Raw genomic sequence first — 16,177 nt, 5'->3', positions numbered from 1 at the left:
TGCAGCAGAAGGACACCATATCAGATCAGGTACGAATTAGGAATAAACTAAAAGCGATTTTGAAGATGATGTGGGTAACCAAGCCGCTTTAGACCTACTTCTAACGTAGTCCTGGGGGGCATTTCATGAAGCATTTTTGTCCGACAACTTGTCGGACAAATTTGCTCTCAGCCACACTGTTTTGCACACTGTAACGGTTAGTGTAGCTCGTGTGTAGGAACCAACGGTGTCGTTCGCTACGCGCTGCACGCACTGCTGCTGCACTGCTACGGCCTAACGTTAGATTTAACGTCAGGAAACCTGCACATTTTTCCAAAAGGGAACCATCATCACTCTAGTAAAATGCTCGAGAGGGATATAAAACAAATATCGACTGCTTTCTTTCGGGCCATGGTAAAACAATTTGACCTCGGTGATTTCTCAACAGTGCCATGTCCCTCGACTTCGTCTCGGGACATAGCACTGTTGAGAAATCACCTCGGTGCAAATAGTTTTACCATCTCCCTCTGCAGCAGTCGATATTTGTATACTATACCACGCTGGTGATTTTCGCGCCTTTTTTGCTTCGCGTCGCGACGCGAAATATTTCACGTGTGAATGAATGGGTATCGCAGCACCTTCGCTTCGCGAGAGATTTCATGTACAAATGAATGGGTATCGCGGCGGCGCCTTAGATCACTGCACTTCGCGAGAACCACAAGGCACGAATACACTCAATGCGACACGGGTTACGTTGGAGAGACTCAGACTCAGACTCTTATAAAGCCCTCATTCTACGTTACAACAGAGTAGGCGATATCGTAGATCTATAATTAGACAACAATAAGCAAGCTAGAGTTCTTCGACGTACCGTAGGCCGGCCTTTGGGGAGTTCATGCTTCGCCGTTTGAAAGTTGGTCTCGCAGTTCACTATTAAACTCGAGCGACCCACCCAAAAGATGCTGACAAACGAAACTGCAGTAGATAGTAGGCCTGCTCTAACGTTAGCGCTAGTTAAGCCTATACGTTAGTTCTACCTGTCTAACAGTAGGTCCTATTTCCCGTAATCTCATTCCTAATAATTATTTTTTAGAGTGTCTAACGAGTAAGTTAGAGTCTAACTTGTTCACTGTTTACGTTAGAACACCGCACGAATCACGCGAATTTACAGTGGCACTCGATGCTTTAATTGCTAGAATTTTTCCAGTGCCTAATCTAACCTTATACGCTGTTACTGAATGCTACCCAAATTTACAATGTATACTTGCATTTTAACAGGAAATGATAGTCCATATTCATGTACAGACATGACAGCTAGGTAGAAAGACGACAGAAAACACAATAAACTGCAGCTCACAGTCACATCGTTGATCAGCTCGAGCACGCACATCACCGCACTGGCAACCGAACGTACTTGTTGACAGATCGGATAGGCGTATTGCATGTATGAAGCGCGTACGTAGTGAGTTTGCAGTTTGCGCATGTTTACCAGTACGTTGTACAGCAATGCACCGAGTACACTTCAGCGGCTGAGCGCGCAGTTGTCTCTTCATAGTACGCGTACGCGCTGCCCTCCTGCTGAGCTGCTTTCCCAAGCGTGAATGACTAGTCAATCTTCTTGAAAAGTAAAGCAAGATGCCCTTAAAAAAAGAGGTAAATTACAGAATACCAGCAGTCGAATACTCTTAAATTCATTGGGAGGGATATAAAACAAATATACCAGGCCAATTTTTCGAGGCACCGGTTGAAACTATGTGCCTTCGGTGACTTCAGTAGCACTATTTTCTTCGGGGCTGCGCCCCTCAGAAAATAGTGCTACTGAAGTCACCTCATGCGCATAGTTTCAACCAGAGCCTCTCAGGCCTGGTATACTTGTATACTGGATGCATGGCCAAGCTGAGTGCGCGAACGCTTGCTTTAGTGCGCGAACCTTTGTTACAAGTACGCGTACTCTTGCTAAGTGCGCGATAACATGTTTACCACTGTGACTCAGCGTGCGGCCAGTAAAAATGAACACATAGCTCTCGACCAATCAGATCGCAGGATTCTCGCTACCCATTCTATAATAAAAACTTATGCATGGCTGGCCATGCATCCAGTAAAAACGGTAAGTACGGATATGCATGCCCTTTACGGAAAGCCAAAACGAAATGCATCCAGTAATTTTGTCATCGGGTAACACGATAGAAAACTGGGTTTTTGACAAGAAAATTACCCATTCTATAAATCAAATGACGCACATGTCTTTTCGTGCGTCAGTCGGAATATAGTGTGCATGCGGTAACTATGGAATTTAGCCTAAACCCACTCGGCTTCGCCTCGTGGGTTAAGCATTCCATAGTTACCTTATGCACACAATTCCGACTGACGCATTCAGACCTGTGCGTCATTTGTATACTAATCCTTCTCTGTCAGACATTCTAACCTAGGTGTAGACAGACATTGTGGACGCTGATGTTGTCTGTGATGTTCTTTGATGTCTGGAAAAGCACAAATATTGTATGGCACGTTCTTTTGTCTCTTAACTGCCAAAGTACAGGCTAGGAAGAATTCGATAACAAGTATACGACATTTTCCGCGTTTTGCTCAAAATGAACCTTATAGTTCGCGATGGGCGGACCCCGTCGTTAGGTATCACTCATCTTATACAAAAGCACCTTAAGAAATTCATTCTCTTCGTTTAAATGTCAATGGGCGATGTTAAACATTCATGAAGGCAGAACGTGGCTGATTTCAAAACTGCACATGACCCTCCCCCGATACAAAGTTATCGAGGCTACACCTTTTCATCAGTTATGGACCTATTAGAAAACTTCTAACTACCCCCCCCCCCCCAAAAAAAATGCCCTGATAGCCGAGCAATCAATAATCTCTCCAAAAGCAAATGAATCATCTAATGACATAAGTTCCTGTTATTTTGTCATTTTTGATAATTCTTCTCTTCCTCATCCTTTTTTCTCCTTCTTCTTTTTTTCCTTTTTTTTTCGCCGAAAATAGCCCCTTTAGTTGAAAATCGATAGCCCAAGGCAATTGATGTACCAATTGCTAACCAAATATTTGACAGTGTCTTGCAGATAAAGTTTGAGTTTTTTTTTTCTTTGTCCTCTGAGTACGATATGGATTACGAGGAGAGAAAAATTATGAGACATAAAAACTCCCCGAATACCTGTAATTGCCTATGCTTTGCTTAACCTTTTAGGCAAAGCGGCTTTTGCTTTTAATGACGAACAGTTTTCCTCTTGTTCTTTAGGGAGCGTTTTGATGATACAGACCAAAGCATTTTTTCATTATGAAGGAAGTCTTTGTGGAGTTCGTGGTTAAGTTGTAGATTGGTTTCAAGATTGCTAAGCTGACAGAAGACAAATCATTTGCATATGCGGTAATGCTTCTTTGCTGAAATCAATTCCTTGTGGAGTACCGTTTTTAGACCCACACTTTTTGTTTTGTGGGTGAACAACCTGCCTTGTCTTATTGTTCATTTGCTTTTCACATGACTCTAACATGGTTCTTCACATGAGTATCCCAGGTGACCTATCCATATAATGAACAACAAATTGAAATTCAGCCAGTTGTGGGTTCTTGCTCACAAATTATTTCTAAGCACTTGGGGGAAAAATCCCTTTGTATGTTATTTCGTTATTTGCTGAGAGTTGTTCCCTGTCACGTCAAGATAATTGAAATACCTTTGTTGATTACATCGAGTTGTTTGATTTCACAATGACAAAGATTTACCTCGGAAAGTTAAAAGCAGTTAAAGAAGAATTTTTTTAAAATATATGAATTCTAACTTAACATTTTTTTATCCTGCCGTATTTTGCAGAGCATTTATTCCAATAACTTAACTGCAGATATTCTTGTTTGGTGTATTATAAACAATCTTTTAGAAGATGCATTTCTTTGTATTCATGCTTTATACCCGGGTTACTTTGAAACCCCACCTAATATGCTTCCCTTGTGATCAAAGAATTTTTTCTCTCTAAATACCCCTTTTGAAAATTCAAGTTTTGTTTCATTTTGAATGAAGCGTTTTAAAGAAAAAATTGACGTGAAAAGACCTTTCATTTTCAATTTCATTTCTAAAACATTCATATTCATGCTTATTCTATACGTCAGACAAAAGGATTTATTTCACCTTCCACGTAGGAGGAATAATCTCCGAGAAGAAAGCAAAAAAGCTTCACTTGGCCTCGCTAAAGAAATGATCTCCTGAACAAAAAATACCATCGTTCATCTTGCCTCTTCTGAAAGGTAGATTAAGAGAATTTTCATTCATGGGTTAGTGCGCAGAAACTATTTGAAAAAGCCTAATTCTCTTTTCTCCTCTTCTTATTTTCTCTTATTTTTCGATATTTTTAATTTTTCTTATTTGTTCGTTTACTTTCATTTTCCATCTGACAAGATGGCTGTAAAGCCCATATTCAGCTGCATTAACTGGTCTTCTATGGGGTCCAGTAAATTGAGAATATACTTGGGCGGACCACTTCACCGGGTTATGCACCCTGCTCTTTGCGATACATGTATGAAGTGGCAATTTTAACGTGCATGGGCTGTGACTCTTGCACTTGCACGTTCGTCTTCCGCTCCTCCTTTTTTCGGCGAAGTCGTCCCCTGCCTGAGTACAGCCAAGCTTCTCCATTTTAGTTTGTACATAGTTATAGATACATATACTGGCATATTTCGTTATGCCTGTGTTTGTTTGTGTGTGTTTGTGTGTGTGTGTGTGTGTGTGTGTGTGTGTGTGAGCGTGTGTGCGCATGTGTACGAATAAACTTTTTCAACTTCCCTTGTTATTTTTTTTGTTTCGTTGTCATCTTATATTCAAGCTCCTGATTCTTAAACACCTATGTTTAATGCGACCTTTATGTCATCGAGCAAGCTTGCTGGCCTGTAGTCCTCGCCGTATTTCTTATTTCCTCTGGTATAGCTCAACATTTAAGACTGTGTCATTGACCATCTCATTTTTGTCTATTTGTGTCTATGCTCTGTTCGAGTATTCAGATGTATTGTGATCATTATTTTGATGGGTGTCATTTGTGAAACATGAAAATAACGAATGGAACGAACAATTAATGCAAGGAATGATACAGTTATATTGCAGAATCCTTAGACTCCATACGCAATTATCTTTTTCCGTCTTTTGTTTGGGTACATCAGTTTGGTTTGAAGTGGTAACTTTTGCTCAAGCACATTTTAAATTCGACGATATAGTACTCGGACCTGGTAACTTGCCAGGGGATGTGAAAAAGGTCTTTTTTTATATCAGATTTATCAAGGTGTCACGTAATACACACACACACACACACACACGCACCCACACACACACACACACACATACACACACACACATACATATTATGATCATGTATGTATGCGTTATATACATACATATATGTATAATATATACATATTCATGTATCATATATGTATATATGTATATATACATATTTATGTATTACATATATACATAATATACTTGTATATTGTGAGATATGAGAAATATATAAATATAATTCTGCGATTGTGCTAAACAAAGTTTGCTATGTGTGGAAAGTTTTGCTGTCACGCAAGCGATCTAATATGGAGATTTACTGTCCTTCATTGCTATTATAAATGATGATGCCGATTACACACCTTGAACTTTTCCCTGTTTCTAGCCGGATATTACGAAAATAAAGAATTCCATAATATACAATATCTAAATAAATGTTTTTGCTTTTGCATGCTTGCACCTCGCTCGTACACCACAATAAATCATTCAGGACGGTTTCTTTTGCAGCATGTTTCCGTTCTTTCCAAAATATCCTGGGGCCCTATCAAAATTCGACGATCATGACAGCCGCCATGAATTGCAGTGATTGATAGCTATATTGAGAGCATGGTCGGCCGCGTGTGAGTCTCTAATTGATGTTGGTTAAAATGTATTATGATATGCTTATCCAAAACCGCACACGCACGCACACACACACACACACACGCACACACACACATACACACACACACACACACACACACACACACACAAACACAGATTTTTTTTATATTGCCGAAGAGACGTTTGAAGATTTTCGTCAAACATTATCTCCGACAGAAAAAAAAAGTTATTTCTATTCATGATGTCCCTCCCGTCCCTCCCCTTTCTGTCTATATAATAATAGCACTATGAATAAAAGGTTTAGAAGGACTGATGTGACACCATCATTCCTAGTCAAGCACATCGCTAATAAATGACTGTCTCCTCGATTTTTGCCTCAAAATAATCTTTGTTATTTCTTTCATGAACCTGCATGTCCATTCATGTTATGTGTTGTCAGTTTCGTGAACAGATAAAATGGACTGAATTGCTATTATATGATTAAGTTTGTTATCACTGAGTTGTTACATGATAACTGAATTGTTGTTGATCTCTCACGTTTCTCGTTCATACAAATAGAATTGATAGATAAAATAAACTGAAAGTGAAACATGAGAATTAGAATTCTATCTACATTTAGCTGTATTTTCTACAAGCACACATGTTGAATAAATATCAAAGAAAATTTCAACTAACACATAAATATACTCACAAAAACAGTACACACACATCACATTGTATCACATAGATCCTACTGTGACTGTCAGCCTGTGTTTATGTGTTGTTCTTAGTGCGAGCGAGAGAATGCGGTAACAATGAAACATAATGAATTGATAGGCAGCGGCAACATTGAAAAAAAAACGACAGACATCCTCTCTTTTTTATTTCTTTAGCAATTATTTCTTAAATTACTGAAAAATTCAAAGCATAGAAGCTGGATAGAGGCGTAGCAGCAAAACTGAAAGCATGTATGTAGGTGTGGAGGTAGCAAGGCGTGAAAACCGAAGTTCATGGCGTTCTCGTGCATCTGTAGGTTCGCCGTCCTTGCCCCTCTGGTGAATTTCGTTTCCATGGAGACACAGGAAAAATGACACAATTCATTAACTGTTCTTAAATCAGCGGCTGGCGAAACTAACTGCGCTGGAAATTTGTGAGGTTCATAGTAGACTTTATGTACACGCTACGCTGTACCGAAGGAATCTAACATCTAATTCCTTGTAGTAGGTGCTTCAATGTTAAGTGCAAAACACTTACCTCTCTGTTTAACCAACATGTCACTATACAGGGAGGGACACCATCTTAACTTCTGCTTCGTTGAAAATTTAAAAGTAACTTTAATCTATACTTGCCATGTTGTGGCTATATTAACGCTGAGGTGATCCTTGCCAACTGCTGAGAGGAATTCATCTTTATCAGAGTACATTGCAGTTTGGACCTAGCCAAGCGTTCCATTCCAAAGTTAGGTCGTATATACATGGCTACGCGTGGACAAATGAACAATTCAGTGGGTTGTAAATATTTCTTCTCTTTCTGTTTATGTTTTATTTTCATGTTTCCTATAGTGAATACTTGGAGCAAACGGGCTCTTAATTTGTTTTGCTCCGTTTGTCTTGTCTTGACACAAACACAGTTTAGAGTACGCAGAATCCGTCTCTAGCGTAGGCCAGGGTGGGGTTCCGAGAGAAACATGCAGCCAACGCCAGCGTGCAGTTGTTGAGGTACGAGTGGCCGTCCGTGCCGCACACGGGTTTCAGAGCCAAGTCACATGTTGACAGGCAGGTGGGCGGAGTTTGCGAGGGCGTTGGAGAAAGAGGCGTGGGCGTCCGCGGAACCGATGTCCATGTCGACGACGTCATCGATGTTTGAGACAAGTCCGAAGAAAGTGATTGATCAGGTGCTTGCAAAGTAGTCGGAAGGTCGTCTCTGACGTGGTGGACTTTTTGGTCAGGAAAGTAAGCAGAAAATGAAATGATCGTGAAAAATAGTTCGTTGCTTGTATTTACTCACTAATTCCTGGAAATCAAATTCCTGTAGTTAGTGCCTTATATGTATTATAAGAACTACTGTTATTTGTTAGTGGTTCATAATGTCGAGTAGAATATTCTCTTTTACAGTACTCACAATCATTGTATCTATAACAACTGAGTTGTTTATTCTATTTCTCTTTTAGAATATCAAAATCCATTTGATGACTAAGCCTATATTGATTCTTGGAATTGACAACACAATTTAGAAGATTCAAGTTCACATTCCCCTGTCAAATTGAAAATAAAAATAGTGACCGATTTTATCGTTAATTGATAAAATTCACCATTTCAATTTATTGCCTCTGGAGCAAAATCTCCCAAGACATGATGATGTCTAGCCTAAGAGGAAATATCGTTAAAAAGAGAAATGTTTTTCGTCACTACTTGAGCTCCGTCAGATAATGGGGAATACGTAATGCATACGTACTACAGAGGATATATAGAGAAAAAAACCCAGGATGAATAGGTACGTGTAATAGGAAAATGATTTGACAAACAATGACTTATATTGTATCACACGGAAACAGTCGAAGATGGAAGAGATTGTCGCTCATGTGATAGTATATGCCCCCCCCCCCAAAAAAAAAAAAGAAGAAGAAGAAGAAGAAGAAGAAAAGAAAAGAACAAAGTGAGAAACAACGAATAACAGCCAGCAGAATGAAGCAAAAATGCTGTCCAATAAGGAAATAAGTCTGTGTACTCATGGTTTCGAACTGGTACATTTTACTCTCTCAAATATTTGTGAAAAAACAAAAAACCTACAAACAAAAACGATATGAGTGGCAAGACATCTATGTCTAACGTAGCCTTAGGCCTCAAAGAATGATAACCATACATTCGCATTGGGACCTCGACATTTTGAGTTATTAACGGAATTTATCACAGTTCTTCCCGTAGCCCGAAGCTAGAAACACCGCATACGGGTCAGACTTAACTGGAGCAATCGCACGGCATTGCGTTTTACGTGGGTGTTTACTTATTTTTGTCATACGTTCCTGATAAAAGAACCAGCAAAGTCTCATTTTATCTATTTCCTGCAACTGTTTTTAGCAGCGATGCCCAACCAAAGTTGCGATGTTCTGAGCACAACGGCCCTGAAGCAGTATCAGGCGGCAGTAAAAAATTTTCTTCCCCGATCATATTCCCTGGGTGCACCGCTACAGGATTGTTCATAAAAGCTATTTCATAGCTTCAAGCTCGCAGGGCGAGAAACCCCCCCCCCCCCCACAAGAAATACTTCGCCGTTTGAAACAGTTTGATCACATTTGATTCATTAACGTTGTTCCATTTTAATCCTACGGCTGATTTTTATGACATGATGAAAACTTTGCTCCGTAACAGTTTGAGAGATCATATAGTGCACGGTGTGCTGGAGAGAATGGAAAGTGGTCGTTAGGAAGTCTTCTACCTTATTCTCCTTGAACCTTCCATTTTCTCTGATTTCTGTCTTGCTGCGATTAACACCTCCCTTTTTTTTTCTATCAGAGAATGAGAGAGAAAGCGAGGACAGCGTAAACACGATTGAGATAATCTAACAGTAATGACGTTAGCCCACTTCTCCGACTGGAGTTTCTCCGTAGATAGCCAGTCGGCCTGTATTTCGGGTCCGCTGTGGCGCCAAGGTTGGCGTCGGACAGGTATCAGTTGCACACAGCAGCTCATAAACAAACGCACTGTTTTGTTGCGCGTCAAGTTGGTTTCATAGTACACAGATGAGATGAATTATCAATGATTTTTTTTTCTCTCTCTCTTCTCCCATTCACACTCCTCCCTCCCCCTCCCCTCCCCGCCTTTCTCCTTTTTTTCTCTTCTTTTCTCTCTCTCTCTACTTTAAATTAAAGCAGAATTAGAGGTTACAGCCATTATCTTCCGCACAGGGTATTTTGGTATTTGTTTCCAATAATGTTGCTACGCATACTGAGTTATCTTACGGTTTATACATAGCTGCCACGCATGGACGAGTGTTTGGCAATTGGATGCTTTGAGCATGCCGTGTTATGATGTACATAGGGCCTACATGTAATATGGAAGAAGCACACATCTGTTTAAACCTATCCATCTACCAATTATAATTTCCACCCAACCTAAATCTAGTCAATATACTTTCCCTGTTCTGGGTAGAATTGTATTTTTCTCAGCTCTGAAGTTATATTCGTTGCTTTGTATTGTTTTGTTTTCTTTTTAGAACGCAGGAATTTTATCTATTTTAATACATATAATATTATGTGCGTGTGTGTAGTTTTTTTTTTCATAAAATCTGTTTCCTGTCCTCCCGTAAATACTCTGGATTACCGCCTCATAAGTTATATAATCTATATTTTTAGGTTTGGAAATTGTTACTGAATTTTTTTTTGCCTGTAGGCTATGTTATGCAAGGTCACGCTTCATTGATAGCAATAGCTTTATGATATATGATACTACCAGAGACCAGACGGTACCTTATGTTGTGTAGAGGATACTATCGAAACTGACCACTCTCTTAATTTCTAGGACTTAAATTTTAAATCTTTCTTACGACTTAAAATATTTTAAGTCTTTAAGACTTATTTTAGGTGGCTTCGATTAAAAGTTGAGTGTCGAAGCTGTTCGCAATCTAAATCTAACAAGGACTTAAACTTTCAGCCAATCAGATGACTTGTAAATGACGTCATGCGCTATCTTGAACCGCCTAAAACCGGAATTGGCGCTGGCCGTCACTTTGCTTCATGCGATGCTAGATAGCGTAGTCATACACACACATTCAGTGCACATTATACAACACCTCAGAATGATGTCGAATTGTGATTGGCCAAGAACATGTCACATGACATTCAATAGAAAATACCTATCAAACTCATTGAGAGTGACAGCCATACAATAGGCCCCTGGCATGGGCCTATAGCACGGCTCGAAGGTACTATAGCACGGCTTCGCGGGGGGCTACTAATGCATGGCCGCTCACAGAGTTCTGTGGTAAAGCGCCAGCAAACTACATTGTACAGTGTACGTGCTGGCCGGCTGCGCTGCGCTGCCGGTAAGTCTCACAGACCAGGCGCGGCGGAGTACTGCAACGTTAACGTGTACGCGCAGTTACTTTACCTAGCTAGTTGCATGTATCGCGGCCTGTATACACCTAGCGGTACTGCTGTGTTTTTACTTTTGACTCTGATCTGCTACGTGGACCACAGTGATCCCAACATCAAGACTTCATTTCAAGTTGAGAAACCGTAATTTGATTATTTTTCTGTGTTTTTATACAAAATCATTTTCGGAAATAGACAAAGTCTAGACCTACTACTAGATCTACCGACATCTCAGATCGACCTAACAGTCAGGCCTAACTCGATCTAACGTTAGCGTAGAATGGGTATAGACCCTGCGGAGTTCGTGATTCCTGTGACTGTGTGGTCGAATCATGACGAGTGTTTGAAAGCAGTACACAGGGTGGTTTACAGTTCTCTGCCTAATTGTTACATTTATTTTTGGGCCTTCCTGAGTTGGCGGTCACTAATTTTGTATTGTGATTGTGGACAAGGTGTTGTATAAAACGAATAATTTATGATTTTGTTCGTGCATTTGGGCACGTAATACCGCACTCGGCGCGAGATTCGCCACTGGTCTATTCAACGCGGCGCTACGCGCCTTGTTGAATAGACCAGTGGCTCATCTCGCGCCTCGTGCGATATTCGTGCCCTATGCACTCACAACTCATACATTACACTGGTCAACAACAAATTTGTTGTCTGCGTTTTTTCAGCTGATTTAGGGTAAACCTGATGCGCTGAATCCAAAAATCACATTGGTTTTGCTCAATCAGGTCAAGTTTTTGAGCTACGGCCACATGTCGTTTTTTACGTTTTTGTTCACATTAACACATGTGTGGAGCATTTTAGAAAAGGTCAGTGGGGGTAAAATGCCATTTTGATTAATAGTTTTGATTGGAAATGTTTATTTTAATGACAAAAAGTATTCGGGTCCGATAGTTCTGGGTGATTATGTCGCAAAGGGATCAGTTTGTAGTCATAAAAACCTTGAAATCTTCCAAAAATTAGTGCAGCAAGGCATAAAGTTGATGCAGGTGAATGAGATGGCTTTAACCAGAAGATCGTGCAGAAATAAGCCCGACGTGTTCTGCTACATATGTGGAGAATACACCATTGCTCCTAATAGGAAGCCAGTCACAAGTTTCATAAGGCGTGCTTACCATGCTTATTTTGGTACTAAGCTTGGTGACCAGGATAAAGCTTGGGCACCACACATGGTGTGCAAGGCATGCACCGAGACTCTGCGTGGGTGGACCAATGGCAAGAGGAGTCTGAACTTTGGAATTCCCATGGTTTGGAGGGAGCCGACAAACCATGTCACTGACTGCTACTTCTGCGCTATTGATGTAACTGGGATTAACAGAAAGAATCGGAGCAGCCTCAAGTATCCTGATCTTCAATCAGCACGTCGTCCTGTAGCTCATTGTGATGAAATTCCAGTACCCATCTTCAGAGAACTTCCTGACATTAGTGACGAAGATGCCTCCAGTGTTGAAGGACATGAGGCAGAAGAACAAGAAGTGGTTTTTGAAGATGATGCTCCACATCCATTTTCCCAAAAGGAATTGAATGATCTAGTTCGCGACCTCAGCTTGTCAAAGGACTCTGCCGAACTGTTGGCATCCAGATTGAAGGAAAAAAACCTCCTCTCTGACAGTGCTCGCATCAGCTTCTTCCGCAACAGGCATCAAGAGTACCTCCGTTTTTTCTCTGAAGAGAATGACTTGGTGTACTGTGTAGATATTGCGCAGCTTCTACTTAAGCTTGGAGTGTCACAGTACGAACCCAAAGATTGGAGACTCTTCATTGACAGCAGCAACCGATCACTGAAATGTGTTTTGCTACACAACGGCAACCAGTTTGCCTCTGTACCCATCGCTCACTCAACTACACTGAAGGAGAAGTATGAAGCGGTGAAGTATGTGCTGGAGAAAATTGGTTATGATCAGCATAAGTGGTTTATTTGTGTTGACCTGAAGATGGTGAACTTTCTGTTGGGACAACAGAGTGGCTTCACCAAGTACCCATGTTTTCTGTGCATGTGGGATAGTAGGGATCGTGCTCAGCATTACACTAAGAAGGACTGGCCTGTACGAGAGGAATTGGTGCCTTGCAAAGAAAGGAATGTCATCAACGACCCTCTGGTGGACCGAGACAGAATACTCTTCCCACCGCTGCACATCAAGCTCGGCTTAATCAAGCAGTTCACCAAGGCTCTGGACAAGGATGGTGACTGCTTCACTTACTTGTGCCAGGCTTTTCCAGGATTGTCCATGGAGAAAAAGAAAGCTGGCATCTTTGATGGTCCTCAGATTCGTCAGCTCATCAGAGATCCAGAGTTCGAAAACTCAATGAATGAAGTGGAACTGGAAGCATGGAAAGCATTTGTTCTGGTAGTGAAGAACTTTCTTGGCAACATTAAAGCCAGAAACTACACAGAACTTGTCAACAACATGCTGACTGCTTTCAGAAACCTTGGCTGCAACATGAGCATCAAGATGCACTACCTATTTTCACATATGGACCGGTTTCCTGAGAACCTGGGTTCAATGAGTGACGAGCAGGGGGAAAGATTCCATCAGGACATGAAAGAGATGGAGACCAGGTATCAGGGTCGCTGGGACGCAGTCATGATGGCTGACTACTGTTGGACTCTGAAGAGAGACCTCCCTGATGCTGAGCATTCCAGGAGTTCGAAGAAACGGAAGTTCAAGCCCTGACGTTTGAACAATGGTGAAGCAACATGCAATTTACGTGTACTTACCTTTATCAATGCCCACCATTCAGTTTAGAGCAATTGATGTTTCTAAGATCAGGTAATCAATATACGTGTATGTCGCTGGAAAAACATTTTTTTTCTCTTAAAGATATATTTAGCGTGATATATGTGACAAAAATCAGCTGATAATACCACAAAAATGTAATCGATTTTGTCACAAGATCTATTTTTTTTTTTCAAATCATCTTAGCCTGTTGGCCACTTGAACCGAGTGGTCCCTGTACAAAGTCTATGGGAACTACAGAATTGAGTATTCAAAGGGTTAACACAAAAACTTGACCTGATGGAGAGAAACGGATGCCATTTCCTGATTCAGCACTACAAAAATACCCTAAATCAGTTGTAGAAATCAAGACAACATTCAAAAAGTTAAAAATTGTTGCCCAGTGTTATTCGTATAATATGTACATTGTACATGTACTATAGTACTTGTACCTACCATCGACCATTTGCAAACAAACGCTATTGACTCGAACAGTTGAGTTGGTCTTGAAGGCAGAAGTCATGCAGGCCGGAGTTTTTTGAGGGCATGATCTGACGGAAGCTTGACCAAGTTGCTTAAAGGTGAGCATATTACTGTATGAGTGCTTAAGAATGTGTTTGATAACTCTGGGACTCAGTAACCAAAGACAAAAGATGTTAAGATGTGCACTAACCGCCCTACATTTTTGGCGAGTTTAAGCCTTGCCGCTGTATACAGCGCTGTCCATCCCTGAAGCGCCAGTGCTAACGTTAGCTGTTCATGGCTAATGTGTCTATCCAAACATTGTAACAAGTTACATGTAGGCTAACGTTATACTAGTATTGTAGGGGCTCTATTTCGGTGAAACTGCAAGTACAAGTGTAATAATACAGGGACTCTTATAAAGCGCCCATTCTACCCAATGATTTACGATGTTGGTGTCTTGACTGAAAGGTGAAGCTATGGGCATAACAGGCTACTGTAGCGTAGGCCTAACTGTCGTCTAACACTGAGTAACAGTAACAAGTTAGTGTCAGTTCACCCCTTCTTACACTCTTGTAAGGTTTAATTTATCAATTTCTACGTAGAAAGGCACAGTTCTAGGACTTATCATGCCCCACTATGCTGTGATAAAATGTAGGGCATATGCTGTTAGATGGGTTTTATTTTTAACGTTGTGTTTAGGCCACCAATAGTACGTAGACCCTATGGGCGCTACAATAGAACTGCGACCAGCCCAAACACGAAGCCATCTGTGTGATGAGCGCCCCAGGGTTTAGGGCGCCAATGTTGCAATGCCAGTGCAGTGGCGTCAAGCTCTGAACTGTAAAAACTTCTATCGCATGGGCCATATTGGCTGACATCACCAATTTCCATTGACTCCCATATTAAAATAGGGGGTCTACAATTAATAAACAGTTTCTGTTCCATTGCATGACTAGGTCTACTGAGTCTGATGTCACAATAAACAATTACCTTTGGCGTGTGCACTCAACACTCTTACTATCAAGCGTGCATCATGTCACTCATTTTACTGGAATAATCAACTTCAATGCTACTTGCACTCGGCTGCGTACATGTGTATGTAATGTGAATGTGCTACTGATTTGCATTCCATGAAAATACTTCTACTATTATTACTACCACTCAGTAGTAGGCCTGGACACCTAGGCCTTATGGTTGCCATTTCTGCACTGAATTCAAGACTCTTTCTTGAACTAGTAAGTCTGTTAGTGTTATTGTTGAAGGCGTTGTGTGAAACAAATAATGTATGGGATTAACTCGTGCAATGGAACAAGATTTCGCACCTGGATAAAGGTATTCTACTCCAGTCTTTCTCTTTGTAGCATAATCAATGTGGTGATCTGTGTTTGAGTAGAAGGATCTAGACTTAAAAATTCTACAGATCTACACTTCTGGCTGAGATGTATGCATTAAGCATCACATACATCAGTGAGAGAATGTAGTGAAGTTTTACAATATATGAGGCCTTTTTTTATTTTTTACTTTTAATATTTTTTAAGATAAAGGGAATGCAAATTACTTGTTATTTGTATAATTTGTACTCCAAGGAGTACTCTGTCAGGACTATCCCTTCTTGGTGTTTAGATATGCAAGACATCCCTGGTATTTCTAAAAATTGATTTTAACGATAACATCTGAAACAAAAATCAGAGATATCGGTCTCATTTTTTCCTCCAGCATGAAATACAACCCTCGAGACCAATAAGAAATAATTAATTACATAAAAATCTAGAAATGTGGCTATGGCGACCGTTTATACCCCCGAAGCATATTTGTTTTCTTCCTTTTTTTTTTTTTGTCAAGCGTTTCTGTTTTTCATTTTCCACTTCCTGATCACTGATATTTCACAGTTTTTGTGTTTATTTTCACATCAATGCGGACTTTGCCCAGTTGTACCGAGAAAAGTGCAGGAGATGGTGAACAGATGGGGACCATTTTACGTCAATAGAAGCTTGCACTTGCCAAGCGAAACCACCCTTAGTTGCAAGACATCGTAAGAAGATGTGAAGACATGGATGGAGACAGTAAGTC

Source organism: Diadema antillarum, unplaced genomic scaffold (assembly GCF_040938485.1).
Source record: "Diadema antillarum isolate AM-2024a unplaced genomic scaffold, OU_Dant_1.0 scf00000010, whole genome shotgun sequence".
In the NCBI taxonomy this organism is placed as follows: Eukaryota; Metazoa; Echinodermata; class Echinoidea; order Diadematoida; family Diadematidae; genus Diadema; species Diadema antillarum.
The sequence above is the reverse complement of the archived record's forward strand: the minus strand, read 5'-3'. Positions refer to the sequence as shown.